This window comes from Pelodiscus sinensis, chromosome 1, assembly GCF_052426305.1.
Source record: "Pelodiscus sinensis isolate ZL-2025 chromosome 1, ASM5242630v1, whole genome shotgun sequence".
NCBI classification, from domain to species: Eukaryota; Metazoa; Chordata; order Testudines; family Trionychidae; genus Pelodiscus; species Pelodiscus sinensis.
This window is the reverse complement of record NC_143052.1, coordinates 47,944,548-47,966,154: the sequence shown is the minus strand read 5'-3', so window position 1 is coordinate 47,966,154 and position 21,607 is coordinate 47,944,548. Positions and strand designations below refer to the sequence as shown.

At 47.3% G+C, this 21,607-nt stretch overlaps 1 long non-coding RNA gene across 1 annotated transcript in view; it reads right to left on the bottom strand.

Moving 5' to 3' along the window:
• Positions 1–642: 642 nt before the first annotated feature.
• The window catches only part of LOC142829510 (uncharacterized), a 117,665-nt gene continuing 96,700 nt past the window's right edge, over positions 643–21,607 (bottom strand). Inside the window, exon 3 of the long non-coding RNA XR_012903944.2 lies at positions 643–1,049. This is a non-coding gene — a long non-coding RNA (uncharacterized LOC142829510). The remainder of the gene's footprint in view (positions 1,050–21,607) is intronic.

The following is a 21,607-nucleotide window of genomic DNA, read 5'->3' as shown; positions in this document are numbered from 1 at the left end:
GGGGGGCTGGGAAGAACAGGACATACACTTCTGAGGGAAATCTGAGACTGGAGATGTGTTAGGGTGGTGGCATTGCCTTCCCAAAATTGCCCATGCTCCCACCACTTGGGAAGGCTGAGGATATGGCACGTCTGCCCAGCTCTGCAGCTGCCAAGAAGGGGCCATGGTGCGGCTTCTCAAGTCCCCAGTCACCAGGTGCTCCAGCTGGTCAGGAAGGGTGGGGCCATGCCACCCTCTGGGACTGGTGAGATATGGTGCAGTACCTGGAGTGGGGAACTGGCTTGGCTCCATACCAAAGGGGCAGGACCTCTGGAGGAAGGGGACGGGCTGGGGTTTGTCTTCCTTAGCTAGGTGTTCACCCATTGTTCATAGTCACCCTTCAGTATAACCAAGGCTGGTGAGTGTCAGAGAGCAACCCAACTGTGACAGGCAGATTGCGATTATTCGCAAATACTCAGGGCATTGCTTGCATGGCAGAAGGCTGTTTGTGGGCAGCCCAGCTGGGAGCTACTTTAGCAAAGTTTTGTAAAACATCTAATTAAGGTTTCATGGAAGAAGTAACACAGCCCCCCCCCCCCACACACACACACACTGGTCTGGACTGTTCCCTGAATTATGACAGAGGACAGTAGCAGAGACCCTCCACTCTTTTCTCCTTTATTAGCCACGGCATCAGGCAGTAGCCTGCATCCCCCATGATGCACAATGACATCTGCACATCCCCGACCGCAAAGTTCTGGTGGGGAAAGAATGTGACCGCCTCCAGCTTGCCGTAGAGTCTTGAGATGCGAAAAATCCGGGCACTGCCTGACCACCTGACAAAAATGTCCATGGTGGTCGACCAAGGCCTGCAGCACCATAGAAAAGTAGCCCTTGTGGTTGATGTACTGGGCTGCTCCATGTTGAGGTGCATGGATAGGGATGTGAGTCCCATCAATTGCTCCCCCGTAGTATGGGAACCCAAGGGCAGTAAATCCAGCAACGATCAGGTCCGGGTCTCCCAGGTGGATGACCCTCCACAGCAGGATGGAGTTGATGGTCCTCACCACCTGCAGAAGGAAACAAACACTCAAAATAGAGAATGAGGGGGGGTGCCTGAGCCCTTGGGAAGTGCCCACCCCCTCCCATCTCCTTCTCCCCTAAACACCCCAGGAGCCACCCCCTATGAGGCCACCACCACCACCCCTCCAGCAGCAAGGCTGTGTGAGAGTGGATGGCACAACCCCCTGGGGACAGGGCTCCCCCCCCACTCCCACTCCACCCCACACACCCCCTTCCTTCACTCCCCTTTCCCAAGGGTCTCCCTTTCCCAGAACCCCCCACTGCAGGGACTGCAGCCCAAGAGTGCCTGCCTTCAAGAGGAGGGCCCTGACAGTGGATTTCTCCATGCTGAACTGGTTGCCCACCGACCAGTAGCTGCCTGGGTGTCAAGCTTCCAGAGGGGATAGCGGGCTGCAGGTGGGTGTTGCGTTATTGGAGAGCAGAGGCAGGCCAGGCACACAGCTTCAAAAAGGTGGCCATCTGCATGCGGATGTTTTGGAGCCACTGCTGGTCGTCCCACCACTCCATAACCAGCCAGTCCCACCTGTCGGAACTGGTATCCAGCCTCCAGAAACGCCTCTCCGCAGTTGGTTGCGGTTGCAAGGGTGTTGCTCCAGCATCCAGGGAGAGGGTCCCCAGAATGAGCACAGTGTCGAGTTCAGTCAGGACCAGGAAGTCAGCTGATACAAAGTGCTGCAGAAACTGCAGCATGACCGTGTGGGGCCATCACATGCCCAGGGGTAGCTCCGGCTCCATGACACAAAGGAAAAAGCTGAAGTGTCCAAGAAAAGCTGGGAAACCACAGCAGGCACGGCGAGAGCTTTGCTGTCCCTCGAAGAGGTAGCAAGCACGCAGGAGAAGCAGAGAAACAGCTGTCCAGGGGGGCCCCTTTAAGCGCATGTCTCTGCTAGGCTCCAGCACCAGCACTCGGAAGCAGCTGGTGACCTAAGGCCCTGCCTGAAGTGTTTCCAGGTAGCCTTTTAGGCAAGAGAGCATCCAATCAGTCTGGACACTATCTTTCAAAAAAGCACATTGCTCTTTTGATCTGCTTAGCCAGTGTGGACGTGGTCTTTCGGAAGACGTTTTTCCAGAAGATCTCTTCCAGAAAAACATCTTCCAAAAGAAGCAGTCTAGACATAGCCTCTGTGATGTAGCAGCTTGCAGGATTTTGTGCTTAAGGACATATCTTCAGCCCAGAGCTGGGCTATTTTTCCCCTTCATTTATATTGATTCTCATGGTCAGTAATATGTTAAAAACAAGGCAAGTGTCTATTATGCTCCCCAGGGCAGTGAGACATTTCCTGTCCCAGGAGTAGAGGTTTTCTATGGTAGCCGGTATTAGCTGGATAGCATTACTGTAAATAAAACCAGCTTGTGCCTCAGGTTATGCTATAATAACCATCCTCCATCTGGAAAAGTAACCTTGAGCATTTAAATGCCTACAATTTCCCTAATGTTCAGGGAAATAATTTAGTCATGTGGTGAATAACACTAATTTCCACCACTGTTTTTTAGAAATACATCCACTGCTGCACGTTCAAGGATCAAACCCACCCTCAGTTTGAATATTGTCACAATCTGACTGGGCATTGCTAATTCCCCGAGTGAAAGTGCCCGGATGAGTGTTTAGGTTCACTCTTCTTGCTAACATCTAAAGCTCTTAGCTGAAATGATGCTAAAGAGCTTCACAATTCTCTTCCCTTCAGATAGAGTGGAGACAGCTTGTGCAGAGTGAATCAATGCCATACATCAAGTAGTGTTTGTATATGTTTCAGTGTATCCAGGCAGAGTGTTTTAACTTTCCGTCCTACTGCCCGAGCTGTACTTTCCTGAATGTCAGCCAGGAAAATTTTTGTAGATTTGGCAGCGAGACTGTGGGAAGCCTGATTCAAGACCAGCCCGAGTTCTGTAGCAGAGTCTTTATATAAAGACAGAGGATCCGAACACCTTCCTTTGTTTCATGTTGCAAATGAATCCAAATGGAGCCCTGAGATTATAATCAGGTCCCATTGTATAAGCTCCAGGCTTTCCATTATTGTATTACATTTTTGGCATATAGAACTATATTATTTTTCAGCTGGAAAAATAATTTGATTCTTATTTTTTATCAGGGTGTTAATTCTTCAGGTCTTGAGCACTCCTCTGGCCCCCGGCCATTTAATTTTGGTCCCTTGGGCAATGCCTGACAAATTAAGATAAAGCCATTACAAAATGTTTCCCTTCAAAGAGAAAACAAAACCTATTTCCTGCTCTTATTAATTTGATGAAGTCAACTTCCATGTACAATTTCAGCATAATCAGAGTCACTGCACTAGGCTGTTATCTTACCACATACTGGTTCCTTAGCTGGAATGTGAGGGGGGAGAAAGAGTTGTCAGGTTTCCGTTAAGCTTTCAGTCACTTGGAGAAAATCCGAACAATAAACAGAGACATTTGTCAAGTGTGTGGATTTTTAGCACTAACCCAATTCAGCACCCTGGGCTTTTAAAATATTTTTGCTTTCAGAGCCTTAGCTATTGTGCTTTGATATACCTGGACATAAAAAACCACCCTAAATATTCTGGCCATGACAAGAGGATTAGTCAGAGCTGTGGAATAGGCTCTGCCCAGTTCAAGTATGTTCGAAGGAGCCAAATTCTGCCATGTTTTCAATGTGCAGATAACTAAAGTTCATGCCCTAGTCAAATCGTTTTTGATTAAGATGTTACATATTTTCCTCACCATCCTTCAAACACGAGGGCAATGGTATTTGCTTTTTTTTAGTCTTTCTGTATAACAAATAGCCTCTGCCATGGCAACGCAACCTAATGCCATCACTGAAGAGAATGCACAGTCTCCAGTGAGCAAACAGGAGATGTAAACCACAACTTGGGAAAATCTCCAAAATGATGCAAAAAGTTTTGAAGGGAAGTGGTAAAACAAATAAAGGAAACACAGCAACATGCCTGCAGCCTGGGGTTCCAAACACACAGCAGCTTTACTGTGTTTTCATCCCCAGCTGGTATCCGCGACACAAAACATACATCTCATGCCACAAGGGCTCCCAACAGCTTTGCTTCTCTCTTCAATACTCTCTTTGTAAAACCCTCACTTTTCAACAAAAACTGACTTAATCAAAAGGCCAGCTAGATAGCAGAAGTTCCACCAAATATTTTCCTACAGTCACATGGTTTAGGGAAGGACTTTCCTTAACAAGGAGGCTGTGTTCTGAGCACTGTTGAACTTATCTATGATTTGTTTATCCTGTTTGGGCCCGTAAAGGAGATGCTGCAGTATGTCTGTTAACCCCTGAGAGTGGCACTTCGCTTGCATTCTGGTCCACACCTAGCCTGATCATTCAAGCAGACCATGAGACTGTGCCATCATGTTCCTAGAGCTGGGAAAGTGCTTATTTGCTGATCACACTGCACCAAATTTTAGAATCAAAATTGTATGCTCAAAGCAGAGTGTGTGGGGGAAGGGCGGGGGGGGAGAGTGTGTGAGAGAGTATGTAAATAAGGGAATGATAAGTCTGGTTGGATTGCACTAGATCTCTGCCCCATCTACCCTCTCTTTTTAATATATTTAACACACCAGTGTTTCACTGACACTCAATGTGAGTAAAATACCTGTCCCACTGCTACTAACCCCTAGAGGGCAGACCAGTATATATACTAGAGCTGTGTGAATGAGTGATGTTTTGGTTTGCTGATCGTTCTGAATTAAGGAAAGTTTGGGTCAAACCAAATTCAAAGAACACAATACATTTTGGTGAATAAAAAAAATTCATTTCAGGGAGAACAAACTGGCCCCAAATGGATTTTTCTGGATAGAGGTGGCCAACTCCTTTATAACTTTTAGCCCTGTCTTTAGGGTGCACATCTGGTAGGTAGAGAACTTGGGTTCAATTCCCTCCTCTGTCTGACAAGGAGAAGGGATTTGAACTTGGGTTGCCCACATTGTGAGAGAGAGTCTTCGTCATCGTCTTATGGGATAGTCTGTGGGGACTCTCCCTCAAGCTCTCCTGTTAAAGCTGTTCCGCTGTGTGTAAATAATCCAGTAGACAGTGGAACAGGGACTTTATGGAACTTGATACTTTAGCTTTAAGTGCTGCCCAGCAGGTGATGAAATTATGGACTAATAAAAACTAAGTTTGGAACCAAAGTGAAAATTGATCACCATAGAGGTGTTCTAACATTATTATTCTATAAAGTAGAAGCAGCTACATTAAGGCTACGTCTACACTGGCCCCTCTTCCGGAAGGGGCATGTAAATTTCAGCAGTCGTAGGGAAATCCGCGGGGGATTTAAATATCCCCCGCGGCATTTAAATAAAAATGTCCGCCGCTTTTTTCCGGCTTTTAAAAAAGCCGGAAAAGAGCGTCTAGACTGGCCCCGATCCTCCGGAAAAAGTGCCCTTTTCCGGAGGCTCTTATTCTTACTTTGAAAGTAAGAATAAGAGCCTCCGGAAAAGGGCACTTTTTCCGGAGGATCGGGGCCAGTCTAGACGCTCTTTTCCGGCTTTTTTAAAAGCCGGAAAAAAGCGGCGGACGTTTTTATTTAAATGCCGCGGGGGATATTTAAATCCCCCGCGGATTTCCCTACGACAACTCTTGAAATTTACATGCCCCTTCCGGAAGAGGGGCCAGTGTAGACGTAGCCTAAGTGAAACAGCTATCAGAAGAACATGAATACAACAACATAAGAATGTCCACAGTGGATCAGACCAATGGTCCATCCAGCCCAATGTCCTGCCTTCCTGCAGTGGCTATTGCCAGAGACTTCAGAGGAAATTAACTGAATAGTGTCATTATCAATTGTTCCATCCTCTGTTGTCCAGTCCCAGCTTCTGGCAGTCAAAGGTTATGGCGTACCCAGAGCATGAGATTTCATCTGTGAGTATCTTGGCATTGATGGACTTATCCTCCACGAAAGCTAAAGGCAGTAGAAAGTTCGTCAGAAGATGGTAGGTGTGAAGAGGAATAAGACAAATGAAGAAGTTAGAGGGAAAATTGGACAGAGTACAGAGTGCAGAATTGGCTGCAGTTGAAAAGATTAAGATGATGGGATGCAGATTAAGATGATACAGAGGACAAACAAATGATAGGATGTCAAAACGAAATAATGCAAATGTAATGCTGACAGGCAAAACCAAAACTGGCGCCTCTGGAGCTTAGTGTGTGAGCTTCTACAGCTTGAGCTATAAAGTCAGCTGGCTCTAAACTAAGGCTGTAGAGCACACTCATTATTCTCTCTGTAAGTGGTCTAAGTGCCACTACAAAGGAGACAATGAACCACACCCGGTAGGTGTGTGGGTTACACAAACACAACCCAGGGGTCAGTCAGATTAGAGGCTGACCACCAACTAGACAGCAGGACATACACGGAGACAGGACCAGCTGGGCTTAGTGGTGGAACAAGCCATGGGCAGAAATGAATAAAGAATGCACTGCTCCTCCTGTCTGTAAAAGTTTTTGGGTATGTCTATACTTGCCCCCTAGTTTGGACTAGGGAGGCAAATGAGGCAGTGCACTCATTGCATGAGGAGTAACAGTTAATTCAAGGGACGGGTTTTGAATCGGACTACCGCGTCTACACACAGCAAGTTAAATCAGGTGACTGGCATTTTAAAATGGCGACCAGTCGCAAATATGCTAATCAAGCACGGGATATTTAAATCCCGGGCTTCATTAACAACTTCGGTATGCTTCATTTGCCTCCCTAGTCTGAACTAGGGGCAAGTGTAGACATACCCTTTGGGATTAGAAGGAGGACCAGGGACTTGACTGTAGGGCCTTCATATGCTAGGGAAATGTCCTAACCAGCAAAGAGAATGATTCTGTAGCCTGGTTAGGGATGTTAAGAAGTGTGTAATTCATTAATCGTGTAGTCGACAAAAATGTTGTAGACTACTTGATTAATTGATAAGGATTGGCACTGTTACCACTCTGTCCCGGCTTGTGCCGGGTTTCAGCAGCTACCCACGCTGAGGGGTACTTGTACTGCAGAGCCGCAGCGGGGGTTGATGCCAGGTCCCGGCATGAGCCAGGACTGAGCCAGTCTGCGTGAGTGCCGGTTCTTAGTGCTTGTACTACAGAGCTGCAGCAGGAATTCATGCCAGGACTGAGCTGGCCTATCAGCCAGCCCACTAAAAAATGTACTTGTGTGTGTATGTTGCATGTAGTCGATAGCGTTAACCGATAAGCACTCACTTATCAATTAATCATTTAGTCGACTACACTATTACATCCCTAAGCCTGATGGCTAATATTTTATTTTAGTGAAAATACATGTTTTAAATCTTCCTCTATGACTCTTATTACAAAAAAAAAATTAGATTATCTGTCATGGTGTGGGGCCATTGTACAAAGTTACTAGAATCATGAACATACGCCTTCCCTGGTCTTGGTTTTCCCAATTTCCATTTAAATGAGCAAGGGGTCACCAGCTTCTCTGATGCAATACACACACTGAACTGGCTTGCCCTGAACCATTCACATTGTTTAGAATAGTAACACATGGGTGTACAACACTTGCAATATGTGATCTGATATAGTCCAGTGCAACTCAAGTGTGGAAAACACAGGAACGGCAAATGGTCTGATTGTTATGTGAGGTTTTCAAATAGATTTTCAGCAAAATCATTTCATAATCATTATCCACAGAAAATGTTGTATTATCCAATGCTGTATCACAGGGCATAAGGAGTAATTAAGGCTGTGGCACTCTTTTTCACTCTGCATTAAGAAAAGCACTTAAAAGGCTTAATCTTCTTGACATTTTTTGAGTAAAATATGAAGTGGCCAAAGTTACCACTAGCATAAGCAGATGAAACTCCTGTACTTTTACGTCAATAGGGAATTTGGCCCTTTTTTAAAGTTTCATCTAAAATAATCGATCCGTTTTCTCCAAATGAGGCTAAGAAGGAAAAAATCACAGGCTGTGTCTACACTGCACCCCTTTTCCGGAAAAGGGATGCAGATTAGACCAGTCGGAATTGCAAATGCCGCGGGAGATTTAAATATCCCCCGCAGCATTTGCATTTACATGGCTGCCGCTTTTTTCCGGCTCGGGGACCTGATGTCAGGAAAGTACCATGTGCTATCCCCATGAAAATCCACCCACATTGGGCCGAGTTTATAAGCCTCTGAAAATCTGTTTGCACATGCTCAGTAGAAACTTTTGAGTTAGGGGTTAAAGGCTCAAAAATTCCATCTGCACTGAGCATGCTCCATGCTCTTCTGCATGACTGGACATGAACCGTCCCCACAGAGAGGCTGTACATGTTCCATCCTGGAGTTGCACACTGATCTTCACAACTGAAAATCTCTCTCCCCTCTGCTGTCAGTTCTGCCAATTGCAGATGCATAGGTAGTGTGGAGGAGGAGAAGGAATCAGCTTGCAGCTTGACTTAAATGCAGAGGGAGGAGGCCTGGGAAGGGTAAAGGTGTGTGTCAGGGTGTGCATGCATAGGCCCTATTGAAAAAGAATGGTGGGGGGCAATGGAAGGGAAGGAGATAGGAGCAGAAAAGAGGGGGGTTGGGGTGAGAATGAGTTAGGGAGAGATGAAGCTAGGAGCAGCCAGAGGAAGATGAGGAGCTGTAGGAGGGAGAGTCCAGGAGTAATAGAAGCAAACTGGGGAGAAACCCAGAGCAGAAGTTATGCAGGACAGCCCTGGCAAAAGCAGGTGAGGAGAGGGGATCAGAGCCAAGGAGGGAACATGAGAAGAAGCATAACTGTTAGTGCACATTCTTGAGGTGTTCTAAAACTGAAATACAGGAATCCTGGGTTCAATATTTTTCTGACAAATTACACCCTCTACTGGGGATAATAACTACTGTTAGCTCAAGTGGCAGATGTCTGTGCTGGGAATCTTAAGGCCCCCAGTCCTGCTAATGATCCATGTGGAGTTTAATATGCTTCCACATGATGTAATTACTGTGTTTTTCAGTCTGCTTTTACAGTTCTTTAGAAAGTGAAAGTCTAAAAAAAATTGCTTAAAGAACACAGATTGCAAAATCAAAGACACAACAATCAGGAGATACCAGAATTCAGGTTTCCTATGAGACCTTAATGCAATGCAATGCAATATTTAAATACATGATATCTGACCCCTGTTTCTATGTGATGCTGGGCAAGTCACAAACCTTTTTCATTACAACCCATCTGTGTGCTTAACTTGAGACACAACCCATCTGTGTGCTTAACTTGAGACACCTGAGGCAAGATTAGAGAAATGCTGAGTGTTTGGAGCTGGTGCTGCGCTCTAAAAGGGATAGGTGCTTTAAAAATATCAGGCCCAAGGCTTCCCAATTTAAGCACTCAAAGTTGTTTGGCACACGTGACAATGTTTGCCTTCGTCACTCAGGCTCAGGTCCTCAAAGACATTAAAGTGCCTAACTCCCATAAAAATCAGGAGAAATTGGATGCCAAAATAACTTTGAGAGTCTGGACCTGAGTGCCTCAGTTTCCTATATGTAAAAAGGATCAGAAATAGAGTTTCACCACCTCCCCTTCAGAGAGGTGTTCTGAAGATACATTCATGTTTCTGGAGCATTCAGTTAGTGTGGTAAGAGCATCATAGAAAAGCCCACAATTAAATAAATATGTCTGCATTCAGTGCAGGGTTTGGCTGGTGTACAGTAAATAAGGCTTGTGGCTACTCATTAAATGATGCAGAAAAAAAGAAATATTGAATAACTACTCATTCAGTTAGCATGGTCTATGCAGTGTACCAAATGAGGCAGCAGTGGTGTAGGTAAAAAGTAGATGATCATGTAATTAAAGACTATCATTGATGTAAGTCTGTATTATTAATAAAGAGTATAATCTCAAGTTTGGTATTAACTAATTTCTGAGTGTTTGACATGGTGGCCTTAAAGTTCTTTTTTCATAAATGTTTTTTCTGTTTTCTAATAAACGTGACGACATACAGATTTGATTCAAAATGCCTGAAGGGGTGAATTTACTTATTTTGGTTCCATTTGCCATCTACACAAGCCCCTTAAGAAATATTCAGGCCTTGTTGCACTTTCAAAGTATGTTTTTCAAATCCTTTCAATGGGACGTTCTATCTATTAGGATGCATGAATCAAAGATTCTATATATTCTCTGATTAAATACAACAGAAAAGGGGAATTGGAGCATACAAACAGTGTCTCTGTTTTGTAGACTAAAAAAACCTCAAAGTCCAAGGGGCATAACTAGCACCATGAATCCAATATTTTCACTTAGAATCGGAGGTTAAACTGAGTCATTGTTTCTGAATTTGTGCCAGTTATGGACATCACGGACATAAGAAGGACTAAAGCATGTACATAAAGAATTGGAAGGGAGCAGATAAAAATATTTAATGTGACTAAATGAGATCTATGAAATGGGCATCCACATTCTAAATTACATTACAAGTAAAAACAATGAGGAGACCTATACTGGCGATATTTTGAAATAGCTATTCTGTGGTTTTTGAGCGTGCTCGTTATTTCAAAACATAACAGGCTCACTATTCCAACGTCCCTGTAAACCTCATTCCACAAGGAGTAAGGGACGTTTTAGAATAACGATTTATTGTGAAATAAGTGCTGTATAGACAGCGCCAAATTTCAAAATAAGATCATTCGAAATTAACTCGAAATAAATTACTCAATTTGCACAGTTCAAATTGCATAGCTTATTTTGAGCTCTGCGTGCAATGTAGATGCACCCTTAGGCCGTGTCCACACTCAGGGGTTCTTTCGAAAAAAGTAGCCTTTTTTCGAAAGAACTTCCCCTGCGTCCAGACTCAAGCCGCGTTCTTTCGAAATTAAATCGAAAGAACGCGGCTTTTCTTTCGACGGCGGTAAACCTCGTTTCACGAGGAAGAACGCCTTTTTCGAGGGAGATCCGTCGAAAGAACGTGAGTCTGGACGGGGGGAGCCCTTTCTTTCGAAAGAATTGGCCTCCAGGAACAAGCCCTGGTGGACAATCTGGGCCATGGGTTGCACGTCTGTGGTTCCTGGCTGCAGCCATTCCTTAAAGGGACAGGCGCACCCTCACAGCCACTTGTTGCAGACAAGGAGCCAGAGCACACGGCGACCTTGCTGCAGCATGTCACAGCCCCAAGAGCGTCCTGGCCCTTCCTCCGAGCCTTCTGGGGACCCAGCCAAGGGCTCCAAGCGCCGGGCACCATCCTGCAGCATGTCACAGCCCCAAGAGCGTCCTGGCCCTTCCTCCGAGCCTTCTGGGGACCCAGCCAAGGGCTCCAAGCACCGGGCACCATCCTGGTCCGGCGCAGAGATCAAGAGCCTGCTGGAGCTGTGGGGAGAGGAGGAGGCCTTACAGGCCCTCAAAAGCCGGCGGCGAAACGCCGATATTTATGGCCGCATGGCTGAAGCCCTGGCCCAGAAGGGCCACTACCCCCGCACCCAGGACCAGGTGCGCTCCAAAGTAAAGGAGCTGCGGCAGGGCTACGCCAAAGCCAGGGAGGAGAGCTCCCGTTCTGGGGCAGCCCCCCACTACTGCCCCTACTACCCAGAGCTGGACCAGATCCTGGGTGGCAGTGCAGAAGCACGCACACCACGGCGGTTCGTGCAGTCCGGACTGGCAGACCCGGTGGTGGACGCTCCAGAGCGGGAGCTACAGCACTCTGGAGACGGGGACATGGGCCCAGAGGAGGAGGACACCGAGGAGACGGCGACCCTCACCCTGGAGCCAGTCACCCAGACCTCTGAGGCCTCCCAGGCGTCAGCTGGCGCGGGAGAGGAAGCAGCAGGTGAGTACAGTGAGGTTGTGTCACACCCGGGGGGGGGGGAGGTAGGTGGGTGGGTGCACAGTGGGTGATGCACAAGGGAAACCTGTCATGCTCAGGCTGATGCCCAGGTCTCACACACACACACACACACACACACACACACACACAGTGTGACCTTCAGAATGTCTGCTTCCCCTGTCTCAAGGGAGAGGGCATGCCCTTTTGGACAGCTGTTGCACACATGACTGATTGTGATAGAAATGTATCCGTGTCACTCTGATCTGAGGAAGTGGGTCTGGCCCTGGAAAGCTCATCCCCTAATAAACCATCCTGTTAGTATTGTAAGTGCTACAGAGTCCAGTTTATAGGACTGATTGTGTCTTCTTCTTTTCCTCCACAGCCGGACCAGCCGTGGAAGAGGGCCGCAGCACCCCAGCCCCACCTCCATCTCCATCTCCACCTCGGAGACATGGGAGCCGCAGACACAGGCGTGTCTACGCCGACATCCTCCGGCAGCACGTCGAGGCTGTGCAGGAGCAGAACGCCATCCTGCTACAGAGGGCGGAGGCAGAGGAGCGGTGGCGTGATCGGCTCATGAATGAGCTGGTCCTGCAGCGCACGGTGCTGAACGCCACCCTGAGGGAGGTCAGCGGCTTGCCTGCTGCTGTGCCTGGTCCTGCTCCTCCAGCACCCCATGACCCCACCCCACCAAACCCCCCTTCCACAACAGCAGCCCTTTCCCCCCTTGGACCTCCCTCTCCCCCAGCCCCCCCAGCTCCCCAGCCCCTCTCTCCCCCTGGCCCTCCTCTCCCCCAGGCTTCCACGTCCCAAGAGCCCCCCAGCAGCCAGCCAACCGACAGGTACATCACCCGATCCCGTAGCCGGGGAGCACCCCAAACACGAGGCCCAGGCAGGAAAGGGAAATCTGCCAAGCCCCGTTCAACCTGATCCCCTTCCCCCCTCCAGGTTTCCAGTCCCCTTCCCCCCTCCAGGTTTCAATCACCCCCATCACCCCACTTATTAAGCACACACAAAGGGTTAAAGGAACTGTTTGTTTATTGTATATAGTTTGGCAACAACAAAAATGAAAATTTTTTTTGTTATTTTGCCACATTGTTGGATAATATGTACAAAATTATAAATAAGTAAAGAGAACATTTTATTTTGAAACACACCCTGGTGTAAGTGATGTGTCCAAACTGGGTCAGAAGATGGGTTGTGGAGGGAAGCTTCTATTGGGGGCCAGGGCCCAGTCCCCAGGCAGAAGCCCCTCAGTGGACTCAGTGGCCTCCACTGGAGAATTGCTCCCGGAGGGCCTCCCGGATGCCAACTGCAGACCGGTGAGCCTGGCGGATGGCAGCTGTCCGGGGCTGGGCAAAGAGCCTCTCCTGGCCATCAGCAGCTCTCCCCCACCCTGGTAGGAAGGCATCCCCTTTCCTCTCCACGAGGTTATGGAGGACGCAACACGCGGCCACCACCTCGGGGATGTTGGTCTCCCCCATGTCGAGGCGTGTGAGCAAGCACCGGAATCTGCCCTTTAAACGGCCAAACGCACATTCCACCTGGTTGCGAGCCCGGTTAAGGCGAGCATTAAACTGCTCCTTGCTCGCATCCAGCTGGCCGGTGTAGGGCTTCATCAGCCACGGCATCAGGGGATAGGCGGCATCAGCCACTATGCACACCGGCATGTGCACATCCCCAACCGCAAACTGGCGATGGGGGAAAAGTGTTCCTGCCTGAAGCCTCCGGTACAGGTACGAGTTTCTGAAGATGCGGGCATCGTGTGCCCGCCCTGACCACCCAACACAAATGTCTGAAAACTGTCCACGATGGTCGACCAGGGCCTGGAGGACCATAGAAAAGTAGCCCTTTCGATTGATGAATTGGGCTGCTCGATGGGGCGGTGCACGGATGGCAATGTGTGTCCCATCGAGCGCTCCTCCGCAATTGGGGAAGCCGAGGGCAGCAAAGCCGGCCATGACGCTGTCCAGATCCGGTAGACAGATGAGCCTGTTGAGCAGCTCCGAATTGATGGCCCTCACCACCTGCAGAACGAGACAGACAACAAAGTGTTAGAAGGGGTGCCTTATGTCTTAGGAGGAGAACCCACCGCCCACCTTCCCTCTCAAACAGCCCAGGAATCCCCTCCTCAGAACCCTCCCCCCCCCAATTCAGGGTGAGTGGAGGAGCTCCCTCCCACTCCCACTCCCACTCCCACTCCACTTGGCCCTTCCTGACAGTCTCCCTTCCCCCCACCCCAAACTGTGACTGTCCCCAGACAATGACTTACCTCCATCAAGACGGCCCCGACAGTAGATCTCCCCACTCCAAATTGGTGTCCCACGGAGCGGTAGCTGTCGGGGGTTGCCAGCTTCCAGAGGGCAATGGCGACCCTCTTTTCCAGGGGGATGGCGGGCCGCAGGTGGGTGTCTTGCCGTTGCAGAGCAGGGGCGAGCCAGGTACAGAGCTCCTGGAAAGTGGTCTTTCTCATGTGGAAGTTGCGTAGCCAGTCTTGGTCATCCCAGATCTCCATCACGAGCCGGTCCCACCAGTCAGAGCTGGTGTCAAACCTCCAAACACGCCTGTCCACGAAAAAGTTCGGAGGCAAGGGCAGTGTGGCTGCCGGACGGGGGAACCCCTCGTCCCTCTGGTCTGGGTCCAGCTCGGGAAGGAGCCTCATGATTGTCTCATGAAGATGCAGCAACAGCTGCAGTATGGTGGTGTGGGGCCCTCGCCTGCCCAGGGGCAGCTCTGGCTCCATGCCAAAAATAAGGGTCCGCAAGCAGAAAAACCTCAAAAGAAAAAAGCTGCTGGGGTGTCCCAGGAAGCTGAGCACTCCAAAGCAGCACTGCAATGCCTTGCAAAATTCCTCAAGGGACAGCAAAGGCAGCTGCAGGAGCAGAGCAACGGGTGTTCAGGAGTGTCCCTCTCACCACGCGTCTCTGCAAAGGGCAGGCAGGCAGCACCCGGAAGGAAATGCTGCCCCCATGCCCTGGCAGAAGCAGTTCCGGGTGGCTTTCAATTTCGAAAGAGCGTCCGGCAGTCTGGACGCTCTTTTTCGAAATAGCGGTTCGATCTTTCGATCCGCGCATTGTAGTCTAGACGCGCTCTTTCGAAAGAGCCTCTTTCGAAAGATGCTTTCGAAAGAGGCTCTTTCGAAAGAAGCCTGCAGTCTAGACACAGCCTTAGAGACTAACAGATTTATTAGGGCATGAGCTTTCATGGGTACCCACTTTCACCCACAAAAGCTTATGCCCTAATAAATCTGTTAGTCTCTAAGGTGTCACCCTCATTGTTTTTGCAGATTCAGACTAACACAGCTACCCTCTGGGATTAAAAATAAAGTAACCAGGCAAATTGAATGAAGAGAAGCTCTTTGTAAAAGCTTGTGCTCAAAGGCAGAAGTGAATTGACAGGAAAATAACCCGAGGTCAAGATGTATGATTTATTAAGGGAAGGCTTGTGGCCTACATGAAAAATGCATCAATAAAAACATAAAGACATGAGACAATGGTGTCACATTCACTTTCTGAAATCATTTCCCCCCATGGTTACTCCCCACCAGAGTATGAATGAATGGTTTTTGCACAATTGTGAAAGTAGAAATGGTCTGCCCCTACAGAATTAACTTGCAAAGGTCATTTCGAGGCAATCTGTCATTTTCTTTTGAAATGACAGTTTCATTTTTATTTCTTTTTACTCTTTTGTAGTTATATACAGTAGTCATGAGGTGCTAAATTGACATGTGTGGGGTCTGAATGCCTCCACAGAATGGGGACCATACGGGCAAGCTTCCCACAGTACTCTGCTAATATACCTCATAGAGGAACCGGCTTGGTTCAGTTTCTACAGCTCTTTCAATCTGCGGAGACTGTTAATAGGATAGTGATTCTGCTTCTGCTGCTTTTTGGCTATGTCTAGACAGCAAGCTTCTTTCAGAAGAAGCTTTTCCGGAAGAGATTGCCCGGAAAAACTTTTTTAGAAAGAGAGCAAAAGCGCATTGAAAAAGCGATGTGCTTTTTTGAAAGATAGCATCCAATCAATGTGGACACTATCTCACTTTCAAGTTGTAATTAGTATGGACTGAGTGGCCAGAGTACCTGTGTTATTTCCTGGAGACCTTTTCGAAAGAACTCCTTCTTCTGCATCCACACACACCTTTTTCCGAAAAAGCTTTTTTGGTAAAAGGTTTCTTCCTCATAGAAGGAAAAACCCCTCAATTCTTTAGACTTTCTGTTGAAACAACGCTATAGCAGTATGAACGTAAGTATAGTTTTTCCAGAAAAATGACTTTTTCCAGAAAAATGCTGCAGTGTAGACATACCCTTTGTGATGCAGACACCCATCTACTGGGGCCTGGACCAAAAGTGGAAAATGCATTTGAGATAGGGCAGTGAATAGACACCAGTGGGTAATAACTTTTGATCACAAGGGACATATCTTCATAGCAACTAGACAATCTCAGCTGGCCTGTGCCAGCCAACTCAAGCTTGTGGGATTTGGGCTGTGGGGTTGTTTCATTGCTATGTAGACTTCAGGTCATGGTCTACAGCCCAAGAACCCTTTCACCTCATGGGGTCACAAAGCTCGGGCTCCAATCCATAGTTCAAGCCTTTGGAGCCCAAGACAACTGGCATGGACTAGACATGGGTATTTAGTTGCTGTATAAACAGAGCAGCATAAGGAACAGGGCTACAGTTGAATTAACAGTTTGGAAGTAAGGTTTTCTGGATTGCTCCTTAGGTGATGCTCAGGCAGCTAACAGGAATGGAGCATATCTTCCCTTTGCAAAGACTTAGGTCTAGGAATTTCTTACCAGGAACAGTGAGTGGTGTGTTGAGGGCAGAAAGAAGAGTGGAGAATGTCATTTGCTCTCGCTATCCACACATGGTCTGTTGGAGACAACTGACAGCTGGTACAAGTTACAGCAAACCCTAGCCCGAGCCAGGGCCATGGCTGGCGCACAGAATCAGGGAGATGCCCATTTTGCTGCACTCAGCATCCAAAACTGAATGCTTCTTAGAATTAGACTCTGGAGTGCATTATTAGTCCCTTGAGCTGTCTAGTCCCACAAGACTGTTTTTATCTGAAAAATACCCAAAGTGTTCCTGTGTGTGCCCATCTCTCCTTTTCATGGGGACAAATTGTAAAGTGTGCCAGTCAACATGAGCATCTAATTAATCCTCCTCCCCAAATCTCAAAAGAACATTTAAATCGATTTGTGACTCGTGTACTCTGAAGAACTGGGATGGCATTTTTACACTGGAATGTGAGGGATATAAATATCTTAATAGTGTTTGTCTCTGACCTCAAGGAGCAACATGGAAAATGTCATAGTAACCCCAAGAAGTTGAAATAGCATATTGCAAACTTCGGTGAGAGAAAATGAGATCTCTTCAATGTTACTTATGTTACTCAGGGATGTGAATAATCTTCAGAATGGTTATTCTGAAATAGCTTATTTTTAAATAGAATGGCTACACTGCAGGGAAGCATCAAAATTAGGGTGTGTCTAAACTATACCCCTCTGCCGACAGAGGGATGTAGATTAGGCACATTGCTATTGCAAATGAAGCAGGGATTTAAATATCTCGCACTTCATTTGAATAAAAATGGCCACTACTTTTTGCCAACGCGGTCAATTAGGAAAGCCCTTTCTGACCAATCCCTTATGCCTCATGCAACTAGGTTTACAGGATCAGTCGGAAAAGGCTTTCCTTATCAACCAATTCCCTTCTAGACTGCCGCTTTTTGCTGGCAAAGTGCTGCGTTGGCAAAAAGCAGCGGCCATTGTTATTCAAATGAAGCTCAGGATATTTACATCCCGCTTCATTTGCAATAGCGATGTGCCTAATCTACATCCCTCTGTCGGCAGAGGGGTGTAGTTTAGATGTGCTATCTTGACTTATAGCTCCAGGAGGAATAACTTACAATGGCCCTGGAGGGAGGAGGGCTATTTTGAAATAACAGAAGTGGAGCATCTACACATGACTTATTTTGAAGTAGCTATTTTGGAATAGGCATTATTCTTCGTAGAATGAGGTCTATACAAGTCAGAATTAGCCGTCCATTATTTTGACATTATTTTGAAATATCGGAATTGCTGGGTAGACGCTCGCATAGTTATTTTGGAATAATGGCCATTATTCTGAAATAACTTTGCTGTGTAGACACACCCTGAGTGACATAAGATCCTCAGACTTAAACACTGGATTAGACCACTCACAGAGGCAGGAGTTATTAAGCCAACTGGAGAGCTCTTTCCTGTTGGCTTAGACCATCTCTAGCACAAGCTTTGCAGCAGTGCAGATACACTCAGCATACAAAACCAAACATTACTTAAAATCAAACCCTATGAGGCATCACTAATCCCATGAGTTATCCAGTCCTGTGAGATAGTTTTTAAGTGCTGTAGTGTACTTGTAGCCTTGTTCTTTGGAGAGAGACTGGGGTAAGTTCATTGGATAATCTAAACTGGGAGAGAAGTTGAGGAAACAAGGATGGGTTTGGAAAATTTTAGTATGAGGGCTATTTCTTAACATTCATATAAAATAAGTGTTTTGTTATGTATTTCCCCCACACTGTGCCTTGAGGCTGCAATCAACAAAGCTAGCAGATTACAGAGGGAGTGGAGAAAACCCAGAGAAAAGATCCAAAACCTGTAGAACACAGGGGAAAATAGTCTTGGTATGTCCATCAGCTAAAGCAAATAGCAGATACTCAGTCTATATCAAAATCCATGTAAACAAGTTCTCCAAAAGGGAATGCAGACTGATTAGTCAGCTGCTTTTCTGCATCCCTCATTATGAGAAACAACCTTAATTTTGGACCTAAATTTAGTTTGTTTTTGTGATGCAGTGGCTCCTACGAAACATCTGCTCTTCCTCCATTTAGTAAAAATATTTAATCAGTAGAACTTGTTAAATAATAATCAAGATGACTAGTTTATAGATTATGTTTTTCATTCATTGCCGAATAATTTATTCACCAATAATATTTTCCACTATTTGGCTGCCTTCCATCAATAGCCAAAGACAATGTGTGAAATTATTTTCCAGTTTTTTCCTGTCACTGAGTGAAAAACACATTTGGATATAATTATGCACGCTTTTGATCAGCTCAATTCAGGAGTTATCCCATCTTTGAATTAAAGAGCAATCCTGCTGGTTTATGTCCTACAATTAATGCAAGACAAGAACTAGACTACAACTTTACATACTGTGGAGTGCTGCAGGAGGCCAAGCACTGTGAGCTTCCAAATGGGCCAGGGAGCTATTATGGCTGGTCATCAGAATTCATTCTGCCTCAAGGGAGTGTGGGGAGCACAGTGTGCATAACATCTTGCTCAACCAATTGAAAAGGTGTCTCTCTGCTCACTTACTTGCTGGTAGATTGGGAGTTGGGGCTATTCAAAGCCCCCTCACCTAGACAGCCTTTTGGGGGCCACTCACACTGCCAGTAGCACTGATCCAGTCCCTCCCTAGTTAACTCACCACAATGCAGGGGAGCAGCATAAAGCAGCTGTGTATGTAAGGTCCACCCATGATGCTGTTTCCAGTGGCCTTAGATGCATGTTAGGCAGATAGCAGTTGGATAGAGGGTTGCACAGGTAGCTGGTTTTCAACCAGAAGGCCTGGCTGAAAAGGGACTGTGATGGCTCTGGTCAGCACTGCACACCAGGCTGTTAAAAGTCTGATCAGTGGCACAGCAGGGCTCCCTACTATGGGTCCAAATGGCTCCCAGAAGGCATGTCCCTCCTCTGGTTCCTATGTATAGGGGCAGATAAGACAACCTGGGGGGCCCACTCAAAGTATCAATTCTTCAGCTCCCATTGGCTGGGAATCAGGGCTGGGATAGAGCCTGCACCCTGCAGCCAGAGCTTCAGACCCCCGCACCTCCAACCCCCTGCACCAGCCCTAATCCCCCTCTTGCCCTCTGAACCCCTCAGTCCCAGCCTGGTACAACCTTCCGCACCAAACCCCTCATTCTCAGCCCAACTCCAGAGCCCACATGCCCAGCTGGAGCCTTTACCACCCCACACACATGACCCAATCCCCTTCTCACCCTCCAAACTCCTCAGTCCTAGTCCAGAGAACCCACCTGCATCCCTTAACCCAAGACAAATCCCAGAGTTTATACTCCCAGCCAGATCCCTGACACCCCTGTACCCCAACTCCCTGTCCCAGCACAGAGCCCCCTCCCACACTCTGAGCCTCTCATTTCTGGCCCCACCCTAGGACCTGCAGCCTCAGTCCAGAGTTGTACTCCCTCCCACATCCCAACCCTCATCTCAACCCAGATCCCAATCCTATCCTAAAACTACTCAGCTCCATCCCCTAGACTGGAGCCCCTTTCTACCCCTAAACCCATCATCCTATGCCCTACTCCAGACCACACATCCCCAGTGAGAGCCTCACCCCCTCTCATATCTCAATCCAGAGCTCCCTCTTGCTTCCTGAACTCCTCATTTATGTATCTTATGGGCACAAAATAAAAATCTTAGAACCATAGGGCTGGAAGAGACCTCAGGAGGTAATCAAGTCCAGCCCCCTGCCCAAAGCAGGACCAATCCCAACTAAATCAACCCAGCCTAGGCTTTGTCAAGCCGAGACTTAAAAACCTCTAGGGATGGAGATTCCACCACCTCCCTAGGTAACCCATTCCAGTGCTTCACCACCCTCCTAGTGAAATAATTTCCAAACTAGACCTCCCCCACTGTAACTTGAGACCATTGCTCCTTGTTCTGCCATCTGTCACTACTGAGAACAGCCTCTCTCGATCCTCTTTGGAAGCTCCCTTCAGGAAGTTGAAGGCTGCTATCAAATCCCCCCTGCACCTACTCTTCTGCAGACTATACAAACCCAAAGCCCACAGCCTCTTCTCATAGGTCATGTGCTCGAGCCCCCTAATCATTTTGGTCGCCCTCTGCTGGACCCCCTCCAATGCGTCCACATCCTTTTTGTAGTGGGGGAGCCCAGAACTGGACACAATACTCCAGATAAAGCCTCGTCAGAACCAAATAAAAGGGAATAATCTCTTCTCTAGATCTGTTGGCAATGCTCCTTTTAATGCAACCTAATATGCCATTAGCCTTCTTGGCTACAAGGGACTGTTGATTCATATCCAGCTTCTCATCCACTGTAATCCCCAGGTCCTTTTCTGCAGAACTACTACTTAGCTGATTGGTCCCCAGCCTGTAACAATGCTTGGGATTCTTCCGTCCCAAGTGCAGGACTCTACACTTGTCCTTGTTGAACCTCATCAGATTTTCTTTCGCCCAATCCTCTAATCTGTCTAGTTCACTCTGGATTCTATCTCTGCCCTCCAGCATATCTACCTCTCCCCCTAGCTTAGTGTCATCTGCAGACTTGCTGAGGATGCAATCCATCCCCTCATCCAGGTCATTAATAAGGATGTTGAACAAAACTGGCCTTAGAACTGATCGTTGGGGCATTCCGCTAGAAATGGACTGCCACGCTGACATCAAGCCATTATTCACTACCCTTTGAGCCCAACAGTCTAGCCAGTTTTCTATCCATCTTACAGTCCATTTATCCAATCCAAACTTCCTTAACTTGCTGGCAAGAATATTGTGGAAGACCGTATCAAAAGCTTTGCTAAAGTCAATGTATAACATATCCACTGACTTTCCCTTGTCCACAGAGACAGTTACCTCATCATAGAAGCTAATAAGATTGGTCAGGCATGACTTGTCCTTGGTGAATCCATGTTGACTATTCCTGATCACTTTCCCCTCTTCCAAGTGCCTCAAAATGGAGTCCTTGAAGATCCTCTTTACCGGGGACTGAGGTAAGGCTGTATGGATTGTCCTTCTTCCCTTTTTTAAAGATGGGTACTA